The sequence below is a fragment of the Oncorhynchus nerka genome, linkage group LG27, assembly GCF_034236695.1.
Source record: "Oncorhynchus nerka isolate Pitt River linkage group LG27, Oner_Uvic_2.0, whole genome shotgun sequence".
NCBI classification, from domain to species: Eukaryota; Metazoa; Chordata; class Actinopteri; order Salmoniformes; family Salmonidae; genus Oncorhynchus; species Oncorhynchus nerka.
The window spans coordinates 85,049,876-85,060,368 of record NC_088422.1 but is presented as its reverse complement, the minus strand read 5'-3'; the positions used below and the strand labels follow the sequence as shown (position 1 = coordinate 85,060,368).

General features: G+C 49.7%; 1 pseudogene; it reads left to right on the top strand.

Annotated features, from left to right (window-relative positions):
• Positions 1–10,493, top strand: part of LOC115115938 (dmX-like protein 2) — a 71,928-nt pseudogene that overhangs the window by 5,099 nt on the left and 56,336 nt on the right.

Below are 10,493 nucleotides of genomic sequence, written 5' to 3'. Positions count from 1 at the left end.
GATACTATCCTACACACAGCTAGCTTAACAGTGAAGTCTATCTGATACTATCCTACACACAGCTAGCTTAACAGTGAAGTCTATCTGATACTAGCCTACACACAGCTAGCTTAACAGTGAAGTCTATCTGATACTAGCCTACACACAGCTAGCTTAACAGTGAAGTCTATCTGATACTATCCTACACACAGCTAGCTTAACAGTGAAGTCTATCTGATACTAGCCTACACACAGCTAGCTTAACAGTGAAGTCTACCTGATACTAGCCTACACACAGCTAGCTTAACAGTGAAGTCTATCTGATACTATCCTACACACAGCTAGCTTAACAGTGAAGTCTATCTGATACTATCCTACACACAGCTAGCTTAACAGTGAAGTCTATCTGATACCATCCTACACACAGCTAGTCTAACAGTGAAGTCTATCTGATACTAGCCTACACACAGCTAGTCTAACAGTGAAGTCTATCTGATACTATCCTACACACAGCTAGCTTCACAGTGAAGTCTATCTGATACTAGCCTACACACATCTAGGAGAGCGTGATCACGTTTCCATCTGCTCACACCCCCAATTCCAGCGTCTGTATCTCTCCACCACATGGCATCAAAATGCACCATTTTGTAAGGCCAATGCATTTGTAAAGCAAATGTCTCATGTGGCTGTTATAGAGTCTTTATGAATGTGCCTACAACAAACTGTTACATGTTTTCCATGTTATGCTAGCCTATGTCCCAAAGCAAGTAGCCCCTAGCTTAGGTTCCATTCCCATGGTTGTTTCATCACATACTATAAGCAGCTGGTTCAAAATCACTCCACTCAACATAAAACACTCCACTCATTATCTTCACACTTATTTGAGATGTGTGTTACTGACAGACTCAGTAATCAGCTGGGCCTGTTGCCAAGCGCGCTGCCCAAATTGCGGGCCTACTAGCTTGTGATGTGAAACAATCCACAGCAATTTTTTAAAATAAGCCAATGATCCTTGATTCCTCTGTGGCTAAGTCACACTTTCTGGGGATGTATTTTGAGTGATTAGATTTATTTCTGTATAGACAGGACTAATTATATCATGTTTGCAAATTTCCATTTACTTCCCTATTGGACCCACCACTATGCCATTTCTCTCCTGTTCTATTGGACCCACCACTATGCCATTTCTCTCCTGTTCTATTGGACCCACCACTATGCCATTTCTCTCCTGTTCTATTGGTTTTCATATCAACTTTCTTTCATTGTCCTAAAACCGAAGGCACAATTGTAATCATATTAGCAACCCATAGAATGGTGTTTTCCCAGGTGCTCTGTTTAGAATGGTGTTTTCCCAGGTGCTCTGTTTAGAATGGTGTTTTCCCAGGTGCTCTGTTTAGAATGGTGTGTTCCCAGGTGCTCTGTTTAGAATGGTGTTTTCCCAGGTGCTCTGTTTAGAATGGTGTTTTCCCAGGTGCTCTGTTTGGAATGGTGTTTTCCCAGGTGCTCTGTTTAGAATGGTGTTTTCCCAGGTGCTCTGTTTAGAATGGTGTTTTCCCGCAAATTGCATTTTGTCAAATGTTTTTTTTGTCAAATTTTGTCAAATTTTATTGGCTGCCTCATTACGTGAGTTGCATGTTCTATTAATAAGATGCATGAATTACCATAATCTGTGATTCCTGTCATTGTGAGCACCGTGGGTGAGCGCCCAGTGTCATTGTGAGCACCGTGGGTGAGCGCCCAGTGTCATTGTGAGCACTGTGGGTGAACGCCCAGTGTCATTGTGAGCACCGTGGGTGAACGCCCAGTGTCATTGTGAGCACTGTGGGTGAGCGCCCAGTGTCATTGTGAGCACCGTGGGTGAGCGCCCAGTGTCATTGTGAGCACCGTGGGTGAGCGCCCAGTGTCATTGTGAGCACAGTGGGTGAGCGCCCAGTGTCATTGTGAGCACCGTGGGTGAGCGCCCAGTGTCATTGTGAGCACCGTGGGTGAACGCCCAGTGTCATTGTGAGCACCGTGGGTGAGCGCCCAGTGTCATTGTGAGCACCGTGGGTGAACGCCCAGTGTCATTGTGAGCACCGTGGGTGAACGCCCAGTGTCATTGTGAGCACAGTGGGTGAACGCCCAGTGTCATTGTGAGCACAGTGGGTGAACGCCCAGTGTCATTGTGAGCACCGTGGGTGAACGCCCAGTGTCATTGTGAGCACAGTGGGTGAACGCCGTGTCATTGTGAGCGCCCAGTGTCATTGTGAGCACCGTGGGTGAACGCCCAGTGTCATTGTGAGCACCGTGGGTGAACGCCCAGTGTCATTGTGAGCGCCCAGTGTCATTGTGAGCACCGTGGGTGAGCGCCCAGTGTCATTGTGAGCACCGTGGGTGAGCGCCCAGTGTCATTGTGAGCACCGTGGGTGAACGCCCAGTGTCATTGTGAGCACTGTGGGTGAACGCCCAGTGTCATTGTGAGCACCGTGGGTGAACGCCCAGTGTCATTGTGAGCACCGTGGGTGAACGCCCAGTGTCATTGTGAGCACCGTGGGTGAACGCCCAGTGTCATTGTGAGCGCCCAGTGTCATTGTGAGCACCGTGGGTGAGCGCCCAGTGTCATTGTGAGCACCGTGAGTGAACACCCAGTGTCATTGTGAGCACCGTGGGTGAACGCCCAGTGTCATTGTGAGCGCCCAGTGTCATTGTGAGCACCGTGGGTGAACGCCCAGTGCATATGGGTCCAGTAAATCAAAATCTTCCCTGTCATGTTGTCCGTCGCCACATTTTACACACCACCTACCTACCTACCTACCTACCTACCTACCTACCTACCTACCTGCCTGCCTACCTACCTACCTACCTACCTACCTACCTACCTACCTACCTACTCTAGTGTTGTTTTCTACAGTTTTTGTCCCTGGTCTAAAGTAGTGTACTATAAAGGGAATAGGATGCCATTTGGGACACAGACTGCCATAATGTGTGTGAAAGGAGAGGGTTTAGTTCATGTAAAGCCTATCTGTAGTGGTACACTGATATGCTGGCATGATTGAGTTAGTCATGGGAAGAATCACTGACATTTGGGATGCCTGTGAGCCCACCCACCCCCACACACAGCAGGGCTCTACAGTACAAGCATTTTACTCACATCTGCGCCTTTTTATTTTACTGTGCGACCTGACATATATATTTAAGAGCACCAGTGCGCCTAGAAAATGTAAGATTCTAGCTTTAATGTCTCAAATATTTTTCATTGTGCTCCTACATGTATTTGTCTGCGCCTACATTTTTCAACTTAGGTGCTCATGTGCTGCTTGTGAAGAAGGGCAGCCTAGAGCCCTGGTCAGGGTTAACTAGGTGACTCTCCAAGATGGAGCCAGACAGATCCTCCATTATTCAACCACCATTTAACATCTTCACATCCAACAGAGGGTCAATCCAACTGCTGTCAATGGTACATACCTACATCAATAACATGTTAAAGGCACTCGGGTAGTAAACGTGAGGGGACCTACCTGACTGGGTTGTTCTGTAGGTGACAGCTGTGTATGGTCTGTGTGTATCTTGTGTGTGTGTCCGTGCATGCTTGTGTGTGTCTGCGTATAGTGTTTTCTGTGTGTGTGTGTGTGTGTGTCCGTGCATGCTTGTGTGTGTCTGCGTATAGTGTTTTCTGTGTGTGTGTGTGTATTTGTGTGGTGTCTGTATTTGCATGGTGTGTAATTGTGTGTGTATCTGTGTTTGCATGGTGTGTAATTGTGTGTGTATCTGTATTTGCGTGGTGTGTAATTGTGTGTGTATCTGTGTTTGCTTGGTGTGTAATTGTGTGTGTATCTGTGTTTGCGTGGTGTGTCTGTGTGTTTGTGTGTCTGTATTTGCTTGGTGTTTGTCTGTCTGTGTCTGTGTGGTGTGTGTTTGCGCGGTGTTTGTCTCTGTGTTTGTCTCGTGTGTGTGTGTGTGTGTGTGTGTGTGGTGTGTGTGTGGGCTGGTATTGTGAACTCAGTCTTCCTGTCTCTATTATATGAATATTAACCTGATGAAATGTGTTCAGTCTTCAGCCAACATCTCTTCTCATGTTACATATAACAGACCTCATTCATACTCCTTCCATTCACTGCATTGTCCCTGATGCCTGGGGCTTGTCGTGTTGCCAACTCTGACTGGTCTGACAGTGCAGTCAGCTATGTGTGAGACAGGTTTATGTTAGACCACCTAAACACTGGCTGTGAGGGAATATAGGCTGCTATAGGCTGCATACCACTGCATTGTCCCTGATGCCTGGGGCTTGTCGTGTTGCCAACTCTGACTGGTCTGACAGTGCACTCAGCTATGTGTGAGACAGGTTTATGTTAGACCACCTAAACACTGGCTGTGAGGGAATATAGGCTGCTATAGGCTGCATACCACTGCATTGTCCCTGATGCCTGGGGCTTGTCGTGTTGTCAACTCTGACTGGTCTGACAGTGCACTCAGCTATGTGTGAGGCAGGTTTATGTTAGACCACCTAAACACTGGCTGTGAGGGAATATAGGCTGCATACCACTGCATTGTCCCTGATGCCTGGGGCTTGTCATGTTGTCAACTCTGACTGGTCTGACAGTGCACTCAGCTATGTGTGAGACAGGTTTATGTTAGACCACCTAAACACTGGCTGTGAGGGAATATAGGCTGCATACCACTGCATTGTCCCTGATGCCTGGGGCTTGTCATGTTGTCAACTCTGACTGGTCTGACAGTGCACTCAGCTATGTGTGAGACAGGTTTATGTTAGACCACCTAAACACTGGCTGTGAGGGAATATAGGCTGCTATAGGCTGCATACCAAATGTCCTTCGAAGGCTCTCGTCAAAAGACAGGCAGACAGACAGGCAGACAGACAGGCAGACAGACAGGCAGGCAGGCAGGCAGGCAGGCAGGCAGGCAGACAGGCAGACAGGCAGAGGCGAGGTGAGGTGAGAGGTGCTTGGACAGACGTGATGAGCTGAGCGGTTGTTTCTGTTGTATCAGGTTCATGCAGATCGATGACACACACACACCTACACACACACCTACACACACACCTACACACACACCTACACACACACACACACACACACACACACACCAACGTTACTTTGTACAGGTACAGAACAGAGTTGTCTCTCAGTCATGCACACCTCATCTCTCTTCGTGTAGGTGTGTGTGTGTAGTGTGTGTGTGTGTGTGTGTGTAGGTGAGTAGAGCAGTGCTAGTCTGTGCGTGACGGTGACTGCTTTTAATTCCAGCTGTAATGTTCAGCCGCTGCAGCAATACCTCATCTAGGACTGCTCCTCTCTCCTTCCCTCTCCCTCCTTTTTTCTCCCGCTCTCTCTTACACACACATTATCTCTTCTCCTTTACTTCGTCTTTCTCCTCAACCACTCTCTCTCTCCGGTCTTTATCTTTCTCCCTCTACTCTCCTTCTCTTCTTTTTCTCACACATACATTCTCCCTCCTCCCTCTCTCTTTCCCTCCTTTTTCTACAACCTCGTTCTCTCCCTCCTCTCTCCTCCCTCTCTTCAGCCTCTCTCTCTTTCCCTCCTCTCTCCTCGTTCTCTCCCTCCTCTCTCCTCCCTCTCTTCAGCCTTTCTCTCCTCCCTCTCTCTACAACCTCTCTCCCTCCTTTCTCCTCCCTCTCTTTCCCTCCTCTCTCTACAACCTTTCTCTCTCCCTCCTCTCTCCTCCCTCCTCTCTACAACCTCTCTACAACCTCTCTCCTTCCTCTCTCCATCCTCTCTCCTCCCTCTCTCTCATCCTCTCTCCTCCCTCTCTCTCATCCTCTCTCCTCCCTCTCTCTACAACCTCTCTTCTCCTCCTCTCTCCATCCTCTCTCCTCCCTCTCTCTACTACCTCTCTCCTCCTCCTCTCTCTCCCTCCTCTCTCCTCCCTCTCTACAACCTCTCTCCCTCCTCTCTCCTCCCTCTCTCTACAACCTCTCTCCCTCCTCTCTCTACAACCTCTCTCCCTCCTCTCTCTACTACCTCTCTCCCTCCTCTCTACTACCTCTCTCCCTCCTCTCTACTACCTCTCTCCCTCCTCTCTCTACTACCTCTCTCCCTCCTCTCTACAACCTCTCTCCCTTCTCTCTCTACTACCTCTCTCTACTACATCTCTCCCTCCTCTCTCCTCCCTCTCTCTACAACCTCTCTCCTCCCTCTCTCTACAACCTCTCTCCTCCCTCTCTCTACAACCTCTCTCCCTCCTCTCTCTACTACCTCTCTCCCTCCTCTCTCTACTACCTCTCTCCCTCCTCTCTCCTCCCTCTCTCTACAACCTCTCTCCTCCCTCTCTCTACAACCTCTCTCCCTCCTCTCTCTACTACCTCTCTCCCTCCTCTCTCTACTACCTCTCTCCCTCCTCTCTCCTCCTCTCTCCATCCTCTCCTCCTCCTCTCTCCATCCTCTCTCCTCCCTCTCTCTACAACCTCTCTCCCTCCTCTCTCTACTACCTCTCTCCCTCCTCTCTCTACAACCTCTCTCTTCAGCCTCTATTCGTTCCAGAGTCACTGTGTTGTAAACACCTCTCACGTCTTACATCCTCTGAAATCTTTCTCAACACACCTCTCTTTTCACGTGAACAGCGCTGCGTCTTTCCATGGAAGCAGAAGCCAAACCAGCAGCTGACTAGACTGTGTAGACCTGGAAACATGGCCCTGTTCTAAGAGAACTCATCATGACCTAACCACTAGCCTGAATTAAACATGGAGACTTAGGATGCGTCTCACATGGCACCCTATTCCCTTGCATCCCTATAGACCCTGGTCAAAAGTAGTGCACTATATAGGGAATAGGGTGCCATTTGGGGAGACACACTTTTCTTAGCATGGTGTAGAGAGTGATGTGATGGAGGTACAGCTGCTGTACTGTAGCCTCTGTCTCTCTGTTTGACTACAGTGCAGTTCACCAGACAGTCTCAGCAGGTATATTTACCTACCAGGAGGAGTGGACTGTATATGTAGCCTGATCCCAGATCTGTTTGACTACAGTGCAGTTCACCAGACAGTCTCAGTAGGTATATTTACCTACCAGGAGGAGTGGACTGTATATGTAGCCTGATCCCAGATCTGTTTGACTACAGTGCAGTTCACCAGACAGTCTCAGCAGGTATATTTACCTACCAGGAGGAGTGGATTGTATATGTAGCCTGATCCCAGATCTGTTTGACTACAGTGCAGTTCACCAGACAGTCTCAGTAGGTATATTTACCCATCAGGAGGAGTGGACTGTATATGTAGCCTGATCCCAGATCTGTTTGACTACAGTGCAGTTCACCAGACAGTCTCAGTAGGTATATTTACCCATTGGACTGTATATGTAGCCTGATCCCAGATCTGTTTGACTACAGTGCAGTTCACCAGACAGTCTCAGTAGGTATATTTACCCATCAGGAGGAGTGGACTGTATATGTAGCCTGATCCCAGATCTGTTTGACTACAGTGCAGTTCACCAGACAGTCTCAGTAGGTATATTTACCCATCAGGAGGAGTGGACTGCATATGTAGCCTGATCCCAGATCTGTTTGTGCTGTCCTTTCAGCTCTACTGGTCATTGCTCCCGAGTGGTGCAGTGGTCTAAGGCACTGCATCTCAGTGCTAGAGGCATCACTACAGATCCTGGTTCGATTCCAGGCTGTATCACAACCGGCCGTGATTGGGAGTCCCATAGGGTGGCGCACAATTGGCCCAGCGTAGTCCGGTTTAAGGTTTGGCCGGGGTAGGCCGTCTTTGGAAATAATAATTTGTTCTTAACTGACTTGCCTAGTTAAATAAAGGTTAAATTAAAAACATTTTAAAAATTGTCTCAGCAAATTGGTAATATGGCACAATCAGATGTGGCATCAGGCTGCTGTTGTCTTGCATTTTGTTGGATTGACTGAATTGTCTGTCTGTGTGTCTGTCTCCCCTCTCCCAGGCCTATGGTTCAGGCTGTGATATAGTGAATTGTCTGTCTGTGTGTCTGTTTCCCTCTTGCAGGCCTATAGTTCAGGCTGTGATATAGTGAATTGTCTGTCTGTGTGTCTGTCTCCCCTCTCCCAGGCCTATGGTTCAGGCTGTGATATAGTGAATTGTCTGTCTGTGTGTCTGTCTCCCCTCTCCCAGGCCTATGGTTCAGGCTGTGATATAGTGAATTGTCTGTCTGTGTGTCTGTCTCCCCTCTCCCAGGCCTATGGTTCAGGCTGTGATATAGTGAATTGTCTGTCTGTGTCTGTCTCCCCTCTCCCAGGCCTATGGTTCAGGCTGTGATATAGTGAATTGTCTGTCTGTGTCTGTCTCCCCTCTCCCAGGCCTATGGTTCAGGCTGTGATATAGTGAATTGTCTGTCTGTGTGTCTGTCTCCCCTCTCCCAGGCCTATGGTTCAGGCTGTGATATAGTGAATTGTCTGTCTGTGTGTCTGTCTCCCCTCTCCCAGGCCTATGGTTCAGGCTGTGATATAGTGAATTGTCTGTCTGTGTGTCTGTCTCCCCTCTCCCAGGCCTATGGTTCAGGCTGTGATATAGTGATCTTGGCCAGTGATTTTGAGTGTGTTCAGATCATCCCTGGGGCTCAAAATGGCAACATCCAGGTGGGCTGTGTGGAGTGCTCCCACCAACTGGGCAGGGTAAGGCACGCACGCACGCAGTTACAATAATGTTGTGATGACAAATGCAGTTCTGTTCTATTCTTCTTGCTCTCTTCTTCTGTCCCCTCCTCCTCCTCCCTCCTCCTCTCCTCCTCTCCTCCCTCCTCTCTCCTCTCTCCTCTCCTTTGACTGCACCATTAACCCTGGTGTGTAAAACTACCGATTAATGTTGGGATATTTAACGTTACTCTGTTTAGATTGCAGCGTCCTATGGGAACACAGTGTGTATCTTTGAACCATTCGCTACCAACCCAAACAAACGCCACAAGGTAAGCAGAGAGACACTGATATTTTATGCTGAATAAACTGCCTTGTGTGTGTGTGAGAGAGAGAGCATGCCTAGCGTGTGTGTGTGAGAGAGAGAGAGAGCATGCCTAGCGTGTCTGTGTTAGAGAGAGAGAGCATGCCTAGCGTGTGTGTGTTAGAGAGAGAGAGCATGCCTAGCGTGTGTGTGTGAGAGAGAGAGAGCATGCCTAGCGTGTGTGTGTGAGAGAGAGAGAGCATGCCTAGCGTGTGTGAGAGAGAGAGCATGCCTAGTGTGTGTGTGTGTGAGAGAGAGCATGCCTAGTGTGTGTGTGTGTGAGAGAGAGCATGCCTAGTGTGTGTGTGTGAGAGAGAGAGAGAGCATGCCTAGTGTGTGTGTGTGAGAGAGAGCATGCCTAGTGTGTGTGTGTGTGAGAGAGAGCATGCCTAGTGTGTGTGTGTGTGTGTGAGAGAGAGCATGCCTAGTGTGTGTGTGTGTGTGTGTGAGAGAGAGCATGCCTAGTGTGTGTGTGTGTGTGAGAGAGAGCATGCCTAGTGTGTGTGTGTGTGAGAGAGAGAGCATGCCTAGCGTGTATGTGAGAGAGAGCATGCCTAGCGTGTGTGTGAAAGAGAGCATGCCTAGCGTGTGTGTGAAAGAGAGCATGCCTTGTGTGTATTGCTGCATTGAGAGTTCCACTGTGTTTTAACTGCTTCATTACTGTTCTGCTGTGTGATTCTATCAACCCTGAATATTCTGTTCAAGGTATGAGTTGTGTGTGGCTGTAAATGCCTGTATTAACAGTGGCTGTTGCCTGAGCATGTAGCTTATTATAGTTGCCTGTCTGTGCATGTGTTGAATAACTATCTCTCTCTCTTTCTCGCCCCTCTCTCTCGCCCCTCTCTCTCGCCCCTCTCTCTCGCCCCTCTCTCTCGCCCCTCTCTCTCGCCCCTCTCTCTCGCCCCTCTCTCTCGCCCCTCTCTCTCGCCCCTATCTCTCCCCTCTCTCTATCTCTCGCCCCTATCTCTCGCCCCTCTCTCTCGCCCCTATCTCTCGCCCCTCTCTCTCGCCCCTCTCTCTCCCCTCTCTCGCTCTCTCGCCCCTCTCTCTCGCCCTCTCTCTCTCCCCTCTCTCTCGCCTCTCTCTCGCCCTCTCTCTCGCCCCTCTCTCGCTCCCTCTCTCGCCCTCTCTCTCTCTCTCTCTCTCTCGCCTCTCTCTCCCTCTCTCGCCCCTCTCTCTCTCGCCCCTCTCTCTCTCTCGCCCCTCTCTCTCTCTCTCTCTCTCGCCTCTCTCTCCCCTCTCTCTCGCCCCTCTCTCTCGCCCCTCTTTCTCGCCCCTCTCTCTCGCCCCCTCTTTCTCACCCCTCCTCTCGCCCCTCTCTCTCGCCCTCTCTCTCTCCCCTCTCTCTCGCCCCTCTCTCTCGCCTCTCTCTCTCTCTCGCCTCTCTCTCTCTCTCGCCTCTCTCTCTCTCTCGCCCCTCTCTCTCCCTCGCCCCTCTCTCTCTCTGGCTCATCTCTCCTCGCCTCTCTCTCTCCCTCGCCCCTCTCTCTCGCCTCTCTCGCCCCTCTCTCTCTCTCTGGCTCATCTCTCTCTCGCCTCTCTCTCTCTCTCGCCTCTCTCTCTCTCTCGCCTCTCTCTCTCTCGCCCTCTCTCTCTC